This window comes from Cervus canadensis, chromosome 33 (genome assembly GCF_019320065.1).
Source record: "Cervus canadensis isolate Bull #8, Minnesota chromosome 33, ASM1932006v1, whole genome shotgun sequence".
Lineage (NCBI taxonomy): Eukaryota > Metazoa > Chordata > Mammalia > Artiodactyla > Cervidae > Cervus > Cervus canadensis.
This window is the reverse complement of record NC_057418.1, coordinates 28,084,682-28,100,750: the sequence shown is the minus strand read 5'-3', so window position 1 is coordinate 28,100,750 and position 16,069 is coordinate 28,084,682. Positions and strand designations below refer to the sequence as shown.

Below are 16,069 nucleotides of genomic sequence, written 5' to 3'. Positions count from 1 at the left end.
GCCTGCAATGCAGGAGACCCGGGTTCAATTCCTCGGTCGGGAAGATCCCCTGGAGAAGGAAATGGCAATCCACACCAGTATTCTTGCCTGGAGAATCCCATGGTCACAGAAGCCTGGCAGGCTACAGCCCATGGGGTCGCAAGAGTCGGACACAACTTAGTGACTACACCATCACCACCACCATAATCTTCCAAGTTCTTTCTTCTGTGAGATATATGTATTTTTATGTATCCTATGTGAATGTATATAAGTACATTATATGGTATAGGAATATACACATGTAATAAATATGGGTATACATGTACACATACAAATATATATGTGTATGCAGTTGACCCTTGTAAAACATGAGTTTGAACTGCATGTGTCCACTTACATGTGATTTTTCTTTTTTTCAATAAATACTACAGTGCTACTCGATCAGTGGTTGGTTGAATCCATGGATATGGAATTGAGAATACAGAGGACCAAGTATAAAATTATATGGATTTTCAACTGCAGGAGGGCCAGGGTGTGGTCATGTCCCCTAACCCCTGAGTTGTTCAAAGGTCAATTATATATTTATATTTAATGTTTGGAGATTCTATATTTTTAAATTCAACATTATATAGTGGGCATTCTACCATATCACTAAATATTCATTTAAAGACACAACTTTAATGGCTGCAAATTAGTTCACTGTAGGAATAATTCTTTGGTTTATATAACTACTCATCTGTTAAACATTTAGATAGTAATTTCTCACTCTTACAGAAAATGCTGTGATGAAGTACAAAGTGTTTATGAACCAAAACAATTTTTTTACTTATCTTTTTCATGGTAGTTTCAGTGGCTTGATCAGTCCTTTTGTTGCTCGAGCAGCTAAAACCTTTAAGGATAAAATACTCGAGCAGCTAAAACCTTTAAGGATAAAATACTCGAGCAGCTAAAACCTTTAAGGATAAAATAACAACTTTTATTTCAATTTTTTGATACTCTTCCCTTGTAGCTCAGCTGGTAAAGAATCTGCCTGTAATGCGGGACCCTGGGGTTTGATCCCTGGGTTGGGAAGATCCCCTGGAGAAGGGAAAGGCTACCAACTCCAGTATTCTGGCCTGGAGAATCCCATGGACTGTATAGTCCATGGGGGGCAAAGAATTGGACACAACTGAGCGACTTTCACTTTCACGTTAACTTGTCTTATTCCTTTCCTTGGCCGTATAGGGATCTGGTATAGAAGTGTAACACCGCTGAGCGATCCGTTCTCCAGTGGATGGGCACTTGGGTGTGTCAGGTTTTTGCTGTTGTAAAGAGGGCTGCTGCGTGTGTTGCTGTTGACTTGCGGAAGAGCTCCCTGACACGACAGTTCCAGCTCTTCCGGCTCCAACCACCAGTAGCAGTTTTGGGAATGAACGAGTTACATCATTTTTCTGAATCTCAGGTGACATCAACTGCAGAATGAAGCCAACAGAGGTAATAACATTCACTGAAGGCTTATGACAAAGCAGCAACTGCTCTAAGTACTTTACATGAATTACCTCATTTAATGCTCACAGGTCTATTGAGTACATACCACCATGGCTCCCATTTCAGATAACTGAGGTAGAGAGAGCTTAATTACCCAGATTACAATCAATCAATGGCCAGGTCACAATTCAGACTTACAGATTCTGCCCCCACAGTTTGCCCCCTACTTTTAAAAAGGCATTTAATAAAAAATAAATAAATCCTCTACCGGCAGCTTCCGACGGCAGGATGTCTCACAGAAAGTTCTCCGCTCCCAGGCACGGGTCCCTGGGCTTCCTGCCTCGGAAGCGCAGCAGCCGGCACCGCGGCACCGCGGCACCGCGGGAAGGTGAAGAGCTTCCCCAAGGATGACTCTTCCAAGCCCGTGCACCTCACCGCCTTCCTCGGCTACAAGGCTGGCATGACCCACATTGTGAGGGAGGTCGATAGGCCAGGGTCCAAGGTGAACAAGAAGGAAGTTGTGGAGGCTGTGACCATCGTGGAGACTCCGCCCATGGTGATTGTGGGCATCGTGGGCTACGTGGAAACACCCCGAGGCCTCCGGACCTTTAAGACCATCTTTGCTGAGCATATCAGCGACGAGTGCTAAAGACGCTTCTACAAGAACTGGCATAAATCTAAGAAGAAGGCCTTCACCAAATACTGCAAGAAGTGGCAGGACGTAGATGGCAAGAAGCAACTGGAGAGGGACTTCAGCAGCATGAAGAAGTATTGTCAGGTCATCCGTGTCATTGCCCACACCCAGATGCGCCTGCTTCCTCTGCGCCAGAAGAAGGCCCACCTCATGGAGATCCAGGTGAACGGAGGCACTGTGGCTGAGAAACTGGACTGGGCCCGCGAGAGGCTTGAGCAGCAGGTCCCTGTCAACCAAGTATTTGGCCAGGATGAGATGATTGATGTCATTGGGGTGACCAAGGGCAAAGGCTACAAAGGGGTCACCAGCCGTTGGCACACCAAGAAGCTACCCCGTAAGACCCACCGAGGGCTGCGCAGGGTTGCCTGTATTGGGGCTTGGCATCCCGCCCGGGTGGCCTTCTCTGTGGCTCGGGCTGGGCAAAAAGGCTACCATCACCGCACTGAGATCAACAAGAAGATCTACAAGATTGGTCAGGGCTACCTCATCAAGGACGGCAAACTGATCAAGAACAATGCCTCTACTGATTACGATCTGTCTGACAAGAGCATCAACCCTCTGGGCGGCTTTGTCCACTACGGTGAGGTGACCAATGACTTCGTCATGCTCAAAGGCTGTGTGGTGGGAACCAAGAAGCGAGTGCTCACTCTGCGCAAGTCCTTGCTGGTGCAGACCAAACGCCGGGCCCTGGAGAAGATTGACCTCAAATTTATTGACACCACTTCCAAATTTGGTCACGGTCGCTTCCAGACTGTGGAGGAGAAGAAAGCCTTTATGGGACCACTTAAGAAGGACCGAATTGCCAAGGAAGAAGGGGCCTAATAGAACAGATTGTACAGCTGGTAGAATCTCAATAAAATTATTTTCCAGTGGAAAAAAAAAAAATAAATAAATAAATAAATAAAAAGGCATTTAATCACACTTGTTTTCTCTCTTTCCTTCTCTCCACATTCTTTATGCTGAACCATTTTATAAAGTTGTAGACATCTTGACATTTCAGTCCCAAATACTTCAGAATTAACACTTAAGAAAATTAACAGTAATTTAATATCACCTAACATAGTCACATGACATATAACCATTTAATACCCACATAATATAAATTATAATGTGCTTAGGCTCACCAGTTTGTATGAGAGTTTCTATAGTTTTTTATCATCATCAACACTTGGTATTGTCAGACTACAAATTTTTGCTAATCTGATGGGGTACTGAAGTGGTGTCTCACTGTGGTTTTAATTTGCATTTTTCCGATTATTTACAAGGTTGAACTTATGAGACCATTCTTTTCTCACTCTTATGTGAAATGTTTGTTCATTTCTTTTATCCATTTAACAAAAATTGGTTTGTTTGTCTTAAAAGCCTTCCTTTTTAAGACGGAAACTGGCATGACAAATTCTTACTGTAACTTCAAGTTACTCAATGGCTCGGCATCACAAATAAATGGTCCATGGAGAATGAAGCTGAAAATAGAGGAGTGTTTTCCTAAAAGTGATTACTTGGAAATTTGGATTTCAAACGTAGAAATGAGGCATACAACTTCATGCTGAATAGCAAAATATACCAATACTTAACAAAATTCCCCAAGATAAGTTAACAGAAATAGCAGCAGTGCTATATTTAAGTAAGAGAGATGAGTTGAATTCTGTCCTATTTCCCACCTGTCCTATTTCCAGGAGTCGAAATCTAAGTTATAAGGATGCTTATAGGAATGAACTCCAGGCTTTGTGACTGTCCTTCAGACGATGAGTGAACCTTAGTCATTAGTGGTCCAAGTCACTCCATTTTCACCAGGACTGAGTCACGGAAAATCAATAGTAGGATCGTTTAATAATGCTTCAAAGACTTGAAAAAAGCCTGTGAAGAGAGGTTTAAACCCAAAGAGAGAAACTTCAGAGTAAGGGGTTCCCATACTTGTTGTTATTTTCCTTGACTTAAAGAGAACCATTTGTAGCTCCGTACCCCCGTTGCTAGCATGGAATTCAGTCTGGACTGTTAATCCAGATTTTCTCAGATAGGAAAGAAGATAAGGTATATCAGCTTATTCATGTGGCAATATAAGAAAATATGAAAAGAAAATAAAGTATGATTAATCACTTTTCAGCACACAAATGTTAAGATTTGTATTTTAAAGCACAAGTCACTTTGCAGTGATTTATAGCATTTCTGTTTCTTATCTAAATGACTATGGAAAATAGAACTATTCTTACAGATGGGGCAAAATGTACTATTTACTACTCTGTAGCTCATTATCTTCAAGTCTTGGAGACTGTTTCTAAAATTGAAAGTATAAGATTTAGAAATAGAAGCCATTGTGTTTCATTGCTATTGGGTCCACCAGAAAATAATTTTCCTTTAAAAGTGATTTTATGCTGTATCCTGATGGGGATGGGAGTATAGTTTTATCAAAGTTAATAGAATTAAGTTAAAACGTGTGTATTTTGTAATATATAAATTATACCTCAATGAAAAAGAGAGAATTGTTGGGGAAATGATGTCTCAGAATGGGTGGCAGGATGGTCCTCAAAGTAGCCATGGGGCTGCCCGGGAAGCGGGAGGGACTGCAGGACCACTCCAAGTTGTCCCGTCTGGTGGTCTTTGAGTCTGGGTGAAAATCTGTGCCATCACTGTGACAAAAGACAAAGGGCAGGGCTGCCTTTTTAGCTGCCATAAGGCTTAACAATAAAACCCATGAGCAAATGTTCCCACTGATACTGTCCCCACGGCCAGCTTGAGTTGGAAGGAATGTAATTAGACCCCACTTTCTCTGCACTCTGGCGGAGGTTCAGGAGGCCAGCTGTCTGGAAAATTGTAGGAAGAGGAAATGTACAATAGAAAGCGATTGCACTAGAAGTTTGCTCCAGGATCTTCCCGGGGGGCTCAGTGGTTAAGAATCTTGCCTGCCAATGGAGATATGGGTTCGGTCCCTGATCTGGGAAGATCCCATGTGTTGCAGAGCCTGTGCACTCTAGGGCCCAGCCTCCAACACGCACCACAACTAGAGACGAGCCCTCACTTGCCACAACTAGAGAAAGCCCGCACACAGCAATGAAGACCCAGCACAACCAAAAATAAATACAATAAAAAAATTTTTTTGTAAAGTTCGTTCCAGTTCTCTTTTAGCATCCAACCCTTTGCCTGAGTGAGAAACAGGGAACAAGTAGGTAAAAGTAGGTGAATGGTTTATGCAGTTTTACCTGGACTCTCTCCTCCTCCTCCCCATCCCCTTCCCTCTGTTCTCCTCAAAATTGTGCAAACACTGGTGGGTGCTGGGACTTCCTTAGTATGTGACTTTCTGAATTGAAGGCATCCCATGGAGGGCTTTTACCACTTGCGGTTCTTTTACTCAGATGTCTGCACGCCAACATGTTGGAGAACAGTCATCTAGTGTACCATTTTGCCTTCAAAAAGATTTTTATTAGTCAAATCATTCTTATATGTAAATATTTTACGGAAACAAGACTCTTCTAAAATGTCTATACTAACCTCTATTAAAGGTTGAAACATCCTTAGAGTCACATAATCCTGATTCATTCACTCTAATAACAATCTTTTCTTTTGCAAATGAAATTCATTTTCTCTCTCAGAAACCTCTGCACATAGAACGCTAATGCCAATACCAGTAACTGAAGATGAACTGTTATCAAATCAACCTCCCTAAGTTTTATTTCCTGTTTATTCATGCTATGTTCTCTATACATTTTGATTTGTTAAGGGGGCAGTTTTTGTGTGTTGCCTATTTGTGTAGAATTACCCTTGGGCTGAATGACTCATCATTTTTCCTCCTTCCCTCCTTTTATTCTCTTTTTCTCTCCATCTTTCCCTCCCTCCCTTCCTTTATTTCTTTCTGTTTCACAGTATAGAGAAAGAATGTGAACATACATTGAAGCCTTTGTACTTATATTCAGTCCAGTTTCACCCCTTTCCCTCCACAGGTAGCCACTATTCTGAAACTTGTGTTCTTTCCTATGCTTGTTTTCATATTTTTTTCTTCACCATGTTGGCTTAGACAGTAAAGAACCTACCTGCAGTGCAGGAGACCCAGGTTCAATCCCTGGGTCAGGAAGATCCCCTGCAGAAGGGAATGGCTACCCACTCCAGTATTCTGGCTTGGAAAACTCCATGGACAAGAGAATTATAGTCCATGGGGTTGCAAAGAGTTGGACACAACTGAGTGACTAACACTTTCACTTTTCACTTTAATCTGTCCGTTAGAATTTTATATTGATTCATGTTTTAACATATACATTTATATTCATATAATGTATGTTATGTCTCACTCAACATTATGTTTTTGGATTTTCTATTTTAGAATTTATTTAGATTTTGTATTTTTGCTTTTTTCCATCTGCTTCATTTTTCACCTTTTATTCAATTGTCAATATCTCAAGTTCCCCTTTTTTAAATTTCCTTTTTTACTTCTTTTCATTTAAAAGTTATTATTTCTATTCTTTTAATGTTTATTCTTAGAAATTGTTAATAGAAGGTAAAGTTAATCAATATGTCTTCTCCTCCAAACTAATACTGGGTTTTATGACTGTTTAAACTCAGATCTTCCTTTACAGTGCTTTGAGTAATTGTTGACTGGTGTATTCAGTTCAGTTCAGTCGCTCAGTCATGTCTGACTCTTTGCAACCCTGTGGAATGCAGCATGCCAGACTTCCCTGTTCATCACCAACTCCAGGAGCTTGCTCAAACTCATGTCCATCAAGTTGGTGATGCCATCCAACCATCTTATCATCTATTGTCCCCTTCTCCTCCCAGCTTCAACCTTTCCCAGCATCAGGGTCTTTTCAAACGAGTCAGTTCTTCGAATCAGGTGGTCAAAGTATTGGAGCTTTGGCTTCAGCATTAGTCTTTCCAGTGAATATTCAGGACTGATCTCCTTTAGGATTGACTGGTTTGATCTCCTTGCACTCCAAGGGACTCTCAAGAGTCTTCTCTAACACCACAGTTCAAAAGCATCAATTCTTCGGTGCTCAGCTTTCTTTATAGTCCAAATTTCACATCCATACCTGACTCCTGGAAAAACCATAGCTTTGACTAGAAGGACCTTTGTTGGCAAAGTAATGTCTCTGCTTTTTAATATGCTGTCTAGTTTGGTCATAGCTTTTCTTCCAAGGAGCAAGCGTCTTTTAATTCCATGGCTGCAGTCACAATCTGTAGTGATCTTGGAGCCCAGAAAATAAAGTCTGTCACTGTTTCCATTGTTTCCCCATCTATTTGCCATGAAGTGATGGGACTGGATGCCATGATCTTCGTTTTCTGAATGTTGTGTTTTAACCCAACTTTTGCACTCTCCTCTTTCACTTTCATCAAGAGGTTCTTTAGTTCTTCACTATCTGCCATAAGGGTGGTGTCATCTGTGTATCTGAGGTTATTGGTATTTCTCCTAGCAATCTTGATTCCAGCTTGTGCTTCATCCAGTCCTGCATTTTGCATGATGTACTCTGCATATAAGTTAAATAAGCAGGGTGACAATATACAGCCTTGACATACTCCTTTTCCTATTTGGAACCAGTCTGTTGTTCCATGTCCAGTTCTAACTGTTGTTTCTTGACCTGCATACAGATTTCTCAGGAGGCAGGTGAGGTGGTCTGGTATTCCCACCTCTTGAAGAATTTTCCACAGTTTGTTGTGATCCACACAAAGGCTTTGGTGTGGTGAATACAGCAGAAGTAGATGTTTTTCTGGAAATCTCTTTCTTTTTCATTGATGCAACAGATGTTGGCAATTTTCTCTGGTTCCTCTGGCCTTTCACAATCCAGCTTGAACATCTGGAAGTTCACGGTTCATGTATTAGTGTATTAGACTAATTGATATTTAGACTAATTAGTATTAGACTGGTATATTAGTATTACCTTATTTTTAAAGTCCTCTCAAATTAGTATCAGTTTTATTATTTACAGTAAATCATTATTTAATTTTGACAATGTGTTTACCAATTTCTTTATTCATCCTTATGTTCTCCACTTCTTTCTTCTGAATTCAATTGTTTTTCTTACTGAAGCAAACATTATGGTAGATCTTTTAGGAAGAATTGATGAGTGGGAAACTCCCAGACTTTGTTGGTATGAAATTTCTGCTTCACTCTCAGTCTGAAATAAAAATTTAGTTGGGTATAGAATTCTAGGATGAGGATTATTCCTCTTAGCAACATGAAGATGCCATTTGTTTCCCATAGACATCTATGGTGACTGATGACAAGTTTGATGATGGTCTAATTGGACACTTTTTTGCTTTTTGTTTTTAGAGTATCTGCTTTGGTTGCTTTTAAGATTTTTCTTCCTATCATTGACATTCCAAAGTTGCACCAGTGTATCAAATAGTGAATTTTAAAAATTATACTGCTGGGATGTGTGCATGCTTCTGAAATCTAAAGACTCATTTATGTTTTGCTTAATATCTAGAAAATTCTCAGGTATAATTTTTCTTAAATATTATCTCTTTCTCACTTTCTCTTTTTTTGTCTGAAATTTCTACTTGATATATATTGAAACTTCTTGATCTGTTTTTAATGGCTCTTAGCCACAATTTCATTGTTTTTCTGTCCCACATTCTGAGAAATTTCTTCCAGTCTATCTTCTGGTTTGTGGATTCTTTCTTCATTTTTGTCTTAACTATTCATTACTCTTTCCATTGAATTTTTAATTCCAGCGACTATGATTTTCATTTAGAGAGACTCAATTTGGTTCTTTTTCAGAGTTGTTTATTCTGTTTTTATGTTGTCTTCTTTTTTTTCCACTGTCTTCTATACCTTAGTTTATGTCTTTAGTCATGTTGTAGGCATTTCATAGTCTCTCAGAATGTTCTTTTATATGTAATTCTCTGAGTGCTGATTCTCCTCCCTGCTATATCTGTTGACTCACCCATGGTAGTTTATTCTTTCATAGACCTTGTAATTTTTGACTATGAACTTATCTTTAACTATGTTCCCTTCCCAGGAGATGTGAAAACATTCCCATGGAGTGAGTGTACATTTTTACTGCTTAGAGAGGTTTCAAATATCCTGGCTTGATTTTTAAATTTTATTTCTCAAGTTAGGATTCCTGAGTCAAGCATGTAGTATAGATTCAGCCCCCATGCACTCAGGCCTGGAGTTGCCATGTCTCAAAGGTGTTTTTCTCCCATCCAAGATCCCAGACATACAAGACACTATTTAGCAATGCAACCAAACTTTACTATAGTGGCCTCATTTGGAAGAGTTTCATTTTCTAACATAATAAGAAGGTTGGAAATAGCAAAAGCAGGGAAGAAATACTGTCATCCATGTCCTTTTCCTCAAGCTCCTTGTATCTTCCTGCCCATCCATCCTTAAGGAATGGCTTTTACCATTCTGTTTGTTTCATGGTGACAAACTGGCCTATTCCGCTTCCAGCCTCATGGCCACAGTCCAGGTGGGAAAAGGGAGAAGGAAGCAACAAGAAAGAAGGAATGGCCTCCAGACCAGGAAAACCAAACTCTCCCTGAAATCCTGCTGCAAGGATGTAGCCACTCAGCTTCCACATAAGGCCTTGCCTTTGATGTTTCTCTTCATTTGTGCCACTGAGGATTTCCTTTGCCTTCCTCTACAACTTGGCTGCTAAAACACATTTTAATTCATTCTATCCATTATCCCCTCCTCTGAGTCCTTTCAAAGGTCCGAGATCTCACAGGCTCTGCTCTTATTTCTTCAGCCTCAGATATCCACATTGTGGGGTTAGGGTGGGGGTAGTCCTTCCCAGAAAAACATTGTACTTTTTTTTTTTTTTAAAGTAATTTTTATCTATTTCTTGGCTGTGCTGGGTCTTCACTTCTGTGCAGGTTCTTCTCTAGTTGCAGTGGGCAGGGGCTACTCTTGGTTGCGGAGCGTGCACTTCTCATCGTGGTGGCTTGTCTTGTTGTGGAGTACCGATTCTAGAGTGCACAGGCTTCAGTAACTGCAGCATGTGGCATCAGTAGTTGCGGTTCCTGGGCCCTAGAGTACAGGCTCAATGGTTGCAGCATGGCATGTGGGATCTTCCCAGCACTGGCAGGCGGATTCTTTACCGCTGAGCCACCGGGGAAGCCCTATACTTGGTTTTAAAAGCAATTCTGATACCTGTAACTGGGGACACAATGCTCAAAATCTGTACAAGAGGCAGTGGGCAGACTGGTTCAGGTATTCCTTAGCCTTTAATTAATTATCCTGATTACAGGCGCCACTGTCCACTTAAGCGCTCCATAACTGCTGAGCTTAGAACCCTCCTGAGAAGACTGGTTCCCATCTCCACAGCAGCCTCACTGGCGCTAGTTTCAATGTGTGGTTTCCTCCGGCTTATCCATCAGTAGGCATCCCTCCGCTTTCTTGTCTTTCATAAATTTGTCAAATTTTCTCATTGACTGTTGGCACTTTTTCTTGCTTAAGGACTATTATGGAAATACTACCTTTTGTGTATCATCATTTCAACTGGATTTTGGAAAGTAGACCGAGGAAATATTTATATACAATTTGCAACCCTGAATCCAAATATATGGATAAGCTCCAAATATATGGTTATGCATCTTAGTTGCTCAGCAGTAAGCCTGGCGCTAAGTGAAACAAGAGAATACAGCTGTAGCCGGCTTTCACCAAGTCGCAAGAACCAATGGATAAAATTTCAAGAATTTTATGACTTGGTTGACTTTGCTTTGACATCTTGAAATTGACCATGATAGCAGTATTTATACCACTGAAATCAGCAAATACTATGAACCAGCCCCTTTGCCTCTTTGAGAGCTGGTTGGTAGACGTTGTCTGTACACCACTAGTCTTTAGTAACATAAGATATATGTTGAAGAAAAAGAGAAGTCCAAGCAAGCTAGCCATCAAGTACAAACCAGACACTCCAAGTGCTAAGGAATTCAGACAGCAGGAATTGCTGTTGACTGTAACCACTGAGGAAGGTTGGCAAGGTAGCATCAGTGCAGACAGAGCATCGCTGCACTTGTCAAAATGCAAGAGTGGGCTCTGAAGCCAGAGTTTGAGTTCTAGCTCTTTTACTTACAGCTGTGTGACCTGGAGGAATTACTAAATCTCTCTAGTAAGTGTAACGACAGTCAGCATTTACCAACTCCTTATCATGGGTAGACACTGTGCTAGGTGCTTTTCCACAGATGAACTTAATCCTTACTTCCATCATATGCAAAATGCTGTCTACCAAAGGGGCTATTCTGAGTATTCCATGACATGATTCACGTAAAGTCTCCATAAAATGTGGTAAAACTGCCAAATTTCTTATAGAAGGTAAGCAATTTCTACATGCAGACTTTTCCTACAAGGCCTTGAAAGATGGGTTTGTCTGGTTATGTGAAGGGACTAGCAGAGGGCATTTCGGCCAAAGGGGAGGTGGGTCCCAAAGCACAGAGAAAAGGCAAAGAGGAGTGTGGGCCCTGGTTCTGATGCTAGCCTGAATGGAGCAGAAACTGTACTGTGGGTGGGGGATGGGGTAGTTGGACGGGGATAGATTGTACCGAGTCCAGTGTTCTAAGCAGAGAACTTCACATTTCATGTGATGGGAACTAAGGGAGTCATTCTAAGTTCTTGGAGGGGTGGAGAAATTATTAAAATGGAATTTTTAAGAATAGGATTCTGGCAGGCAGGCACTTATGCAAAACTCATTGGAGAAGGGGCAAAGACAGAAGCAAGAGGTGGCAGAAATAAGGGACAAAAGGCCGGATCTGAGAGGCAGTTCAAAAGACAAAAAGAAGAAGATTATTTTATAAGTGAATAAGCCAGAAATATGTACTCATGATACTTGGAGGAGTAATCTGGACCAGAAATTAAGAAAGGTAAGAAATGGTTACCAAAGGAGAAGAGGGGTGGGGGAAGGATAAATTAAAAGTTTGAGATTAACAGGTACTACTGTATAGCACAAGAAACTATGTTTAATGTCCTGTAATAACCTAAAATGGAAAAAAATCTGACAAAGAATAGATATATACATATAACTGGATCACTTTGCTGTATACCTGAGACTAATATAACATTGTAAATTAACTATACTTAAATTTAAAAAAATAAGGGAGATTCTTTCTTTACCCCTACCTCCCAGATCCTCCCCCAGCAAACAAAACAAAACTATTCTAATTTAAAAGAACATATGTACATTTTAATCAGCAGAAAGTTTTTTTTTAAACATTCCGTGCGGGTTTTGGTATTCACTTTTAATTAGATTAAATTAATAGGAATAAAGTTTTTGAGTGTTTGTTGAGTTTTGTAACTGAATATCATGGCATGTGTAGTTAATCTTATTTCCCTAAATACCCACAAAATGATGTTAAATAATGGTTTTATCATGGTTTGGAGCTAGAATTTTTTTCTTAACCTTTGCAGAGGGTGGAGAAAGGGGGCAGGACACGCATCTGGGTAGCACAAGGAGTGTGTTAGCGAATGTTCGTGCGCGCCTGTCAGCAGGACTGACGCTAGAGATTGGCCCTACTGCAGGGAGGCTGTGTGGGGAGTGCCCAGACCTGGCCTCGCTCATGTCCTGATCAACAGCCAGCAGGGACACCGCGGGCCGTGTGTGGCACCTCACCATTCTGGCAACAGCTGACTATGGCGAAGGCCTCCGGGGACCTTGACACTGCTCAACCCAGTGGAGAGTCCTTGGTCCCCATCTCTCCTGAGTTCTGAGCAGCCTTGACATTGAATCACTCTCTCCTTTGTGAAAAACACTCTTTCCTTTTACCTTATGAGGCGCCATATCCTTCTGATTCTCTTCCCTCCTCTCTGGCTAATCCTTTTTGATAAGTTTATCAGCCAGATGTTAAATGTTGGAGGTCTCGACACTTATTCCTCAAGTCCTTTTCTCTTTTTGCTCTCTCACTCTTTTTGTTTTTACTGTTGACTCTCTACCTGGCAAACTCACTGCTTCCCATGATTACCACCTATATGCCAGTGATTCCTAAAGTTCTCCTCCAACCTGACCTTTCCTTTGAATCCTAAACCTAGAGCCAACTGCTCACTCAACAACCTTTGCTGTCTCAAAGATGCCACAGATTCCGCATGTTCTAAACTGCACGGTCTTTCCCCTCAAGTGCTGTCCTCTTTCAGTTTTGCCCATTCTCATTGTAAGTCACCAGTGTTCATCGGAAACCTAGCCAGAAACTTTGGCATCCTCCCCAATACCCTCATCTCTTCATTCTGCTTTTCTGCCAAGGATCCAAATCTATCCCCAAACCCTGAAAAGTTTACCTCCTAAATAGCTTTTGGCTATATCTACATTTTTGTATCTCTGTGTTCACCATTGTGCAATTAACTTGGCTTAATGTAATAAATGCCTGATTTGTTTTCCAGAACCTACTTTTGTTTCTCTTCAATAATCTATTGGGCTTTCTGAATAGTAGTTGCTCATCTTTTCCAAACACAAGTTTGTCATGTTCCCTCGGGCCTCACAAAATCCTTTGTATCTGTCAGGATAAATTAGGTAATACTGTAGTAACAACCGCAGAAATCTCGTTAGCTTTCAACAGCAGCAGCTTACTGCTCATTCACAACATATCTGTGGCTTTGCTCCGTGGAAATCCCACTTTGGGATTCAAGCTGATGAAGCAGGCTCTATGTGGGAACGCTGCTGGTCACTGTGGCAATGACAGTGACCAAAGAGAAAGTGTGATCTGCATGCTGGCTCTTAAAGCTTCTGTCTGAAAGGGACACATGTCACCGCTGTCCGCATTTCATCGGCAGGCAGGTCACAAAGTCTCTTCTTTTTACTTTTTTGAAATAATTTTATTTATTTTTGATTGCACTGGGTCCTTGAACATGCGGATCCTTCTATCTGTTCTCATGCCTGTCCTCCTTCCCCCCTTTTACTCCACTATTTCTTCATGTCTCAGCTAGGTTGTCACTTCTACCCAGAAACTTACCCTGGTCCCCCCAGCCTAGGTCGGCTTCCTTTGTCCTATGCTTGCAGAGAACTGTATTCTTTTCCTTCAGAGCACTAATGTGATCTTTTAATTATCAACCCACTGGTGTGATTAGGTGATGAATGTCTGTCTTCCCTGTTCTGACTCTGAGATCCATGTCTGTTCCAAAAGAGAACTATGACTGTTTTGCTCATCATTGTAGACAGCACCCAACATGATGCTTTAAACATGGTGGATCTTCAATGACACTTGATGGAATGAATGAAGGAGAAGAAAGCTGAAATGCTTAGAAGAACTACAGGAAGAGTTGAGTATGTTTAGCTTGAGAAGAGAATACTCCTGTGGAACAGGCTAAAAGCTACACATGTATGAAGGTGAAGGGCTTCCATGGGAAAGTGGGAGTACATTTATTTTTATTCCTTCAGAGAGCATATCTAGTTCCAAAGTTTAGAAGTTAGGGAAAATGCAAATCATGGAAGCAACCTAAATGTCCACTGACATGCGAATGATAAAGAGGACTGTGTGTGTGTGTGTGTGTGTATAAATATATATATTTGGCTTCCCTTGTGGCTCAGCTGGTATAGAATCTGCCTGCAATGTGGAAGACCTGGGTTTGATCCCTGGGTTGGGAAGATCCCCTGGAGAAGGGAAAGGCTACCCACTCCAGTATTCTGGCCTGGAGAATTCCTTGGACTGTATAGTCCATGGGGTTGCAAAGAGCTGGACATGACTGAGCAACTTTCATTTTCACTTCACTTTCATATATATATTACTCAGCCATGAATGAAATAATGCCATCTGCAGCAACATGGATGGATCTAGAGGTTATCATAGTATATGAAGTAAGTCTGACAGAGAAAGACAAGTATCATTTGATTCCACGTATGAGAAACCTGTATGCAGGTCAGGAAGCAACAGTTAGAACTGGACGTGGAACAACAGACTGGTTCCAAATAGGAAAAGGAGTACATCAAGGCTGTATATTGTCACCCTGCTTATTTAACTTATGTGCGGAGTACATCATGAGAAACGCTGGGCTGGATGAAGCACAAGCTGGAATCAAGATTGCCCTGAGAAATATCAATAACCTCAGATATGCAGATGACACAACCCTTATGGCAGAAAGTGAAGAGGAACTAAAAAGCCTCTTGATGAAAGTGAAAGAGGAGAGTGAAAAAGTTGGCTTAAAGCTCAACATTCAGAAAACTAAGATCATGGCATCTGGTCCTATCACCTCATGGGAAGTAGATGGGGAGACAGTGGAAACAGTGTCAGACTTTATTTTTTTGGGCTCCAAAATCACTGCAGATGGTGATTGCAGCCATGAAATTAAAAGATGTTTACTCCTTGGAAGGAAAGTTATGACCAACCTAGACAGCATATTAAAAAGCAGAGACATTACTTTGCCAACAAAGGTCTGTCTGGTCAAGACTATGGTTTTTCCAGTGGTCATGTATGGATGTGAGAGTTGGACTGTGAAGAAAGCTGAGCACCAAAAAATTTATGCTTTTGAACTGTGGGTGTTGGAGAAGACTCTTGAGAGTCCCTTGGAGTGCAAGGAGATCCAACCAGTCCATCCTAAAGGAGATCAGTCCTGAGTGTTCATTGGAAGGACTGATGCTGAAGCTGAAACTCCAGTACTTTGGCCACCTCATGAGAAGAGTTGACTCATTGGAAAAGACCCTGATGCTGGGAGGGATTGGGGGCAGGAGGAGAAGGGGACGACAGAGGATGAGATAGCTGGACGGCATCACCAACTCGATGGGCATGGGTTTGGGTAGACTCCGGGAGTTTGTGATGGACAGGGAGGCCTGGCGATTCATGGGGTCGCAAAGAGCCGGACATGACTGAGCGACAGAACTGAACTGAACTGATATGTGGAATCTTTAAAAAGATACAACTGAACTTATTTACAAAACAGAAACAGACTTATAGACATAGAAAACTTATGGTTACCAAAGGGGAAAGGGGGGAGAAGGATAAACTAGGAGTATGGAATTAACATATACACACTACTATATATAAAATAGATAAACAAGGACCTACTGTATAGCACAGGGAACT

General features: G+C 41.3%; 1 pseudogene across 1 annotated transcript; it reads left to right on the top strand.

Annotated features, from left to right (window-relative positions):
• The first annotated feature begins 1,719 nt into the window (after window positions 1–1,719).
• LOC122434134 lies at window positions 1,720–3,012 on the top strand (annotated as a pseudogene). The gene has a single exon (XR_006267257.1). The product of XR_006267257.1 is annotated as a 60S ribosomal protein L3-like (transcript).
• The last annotated feature ends 13,057 nt before the right edge of the window (window positions 3,013–16,069 follow it).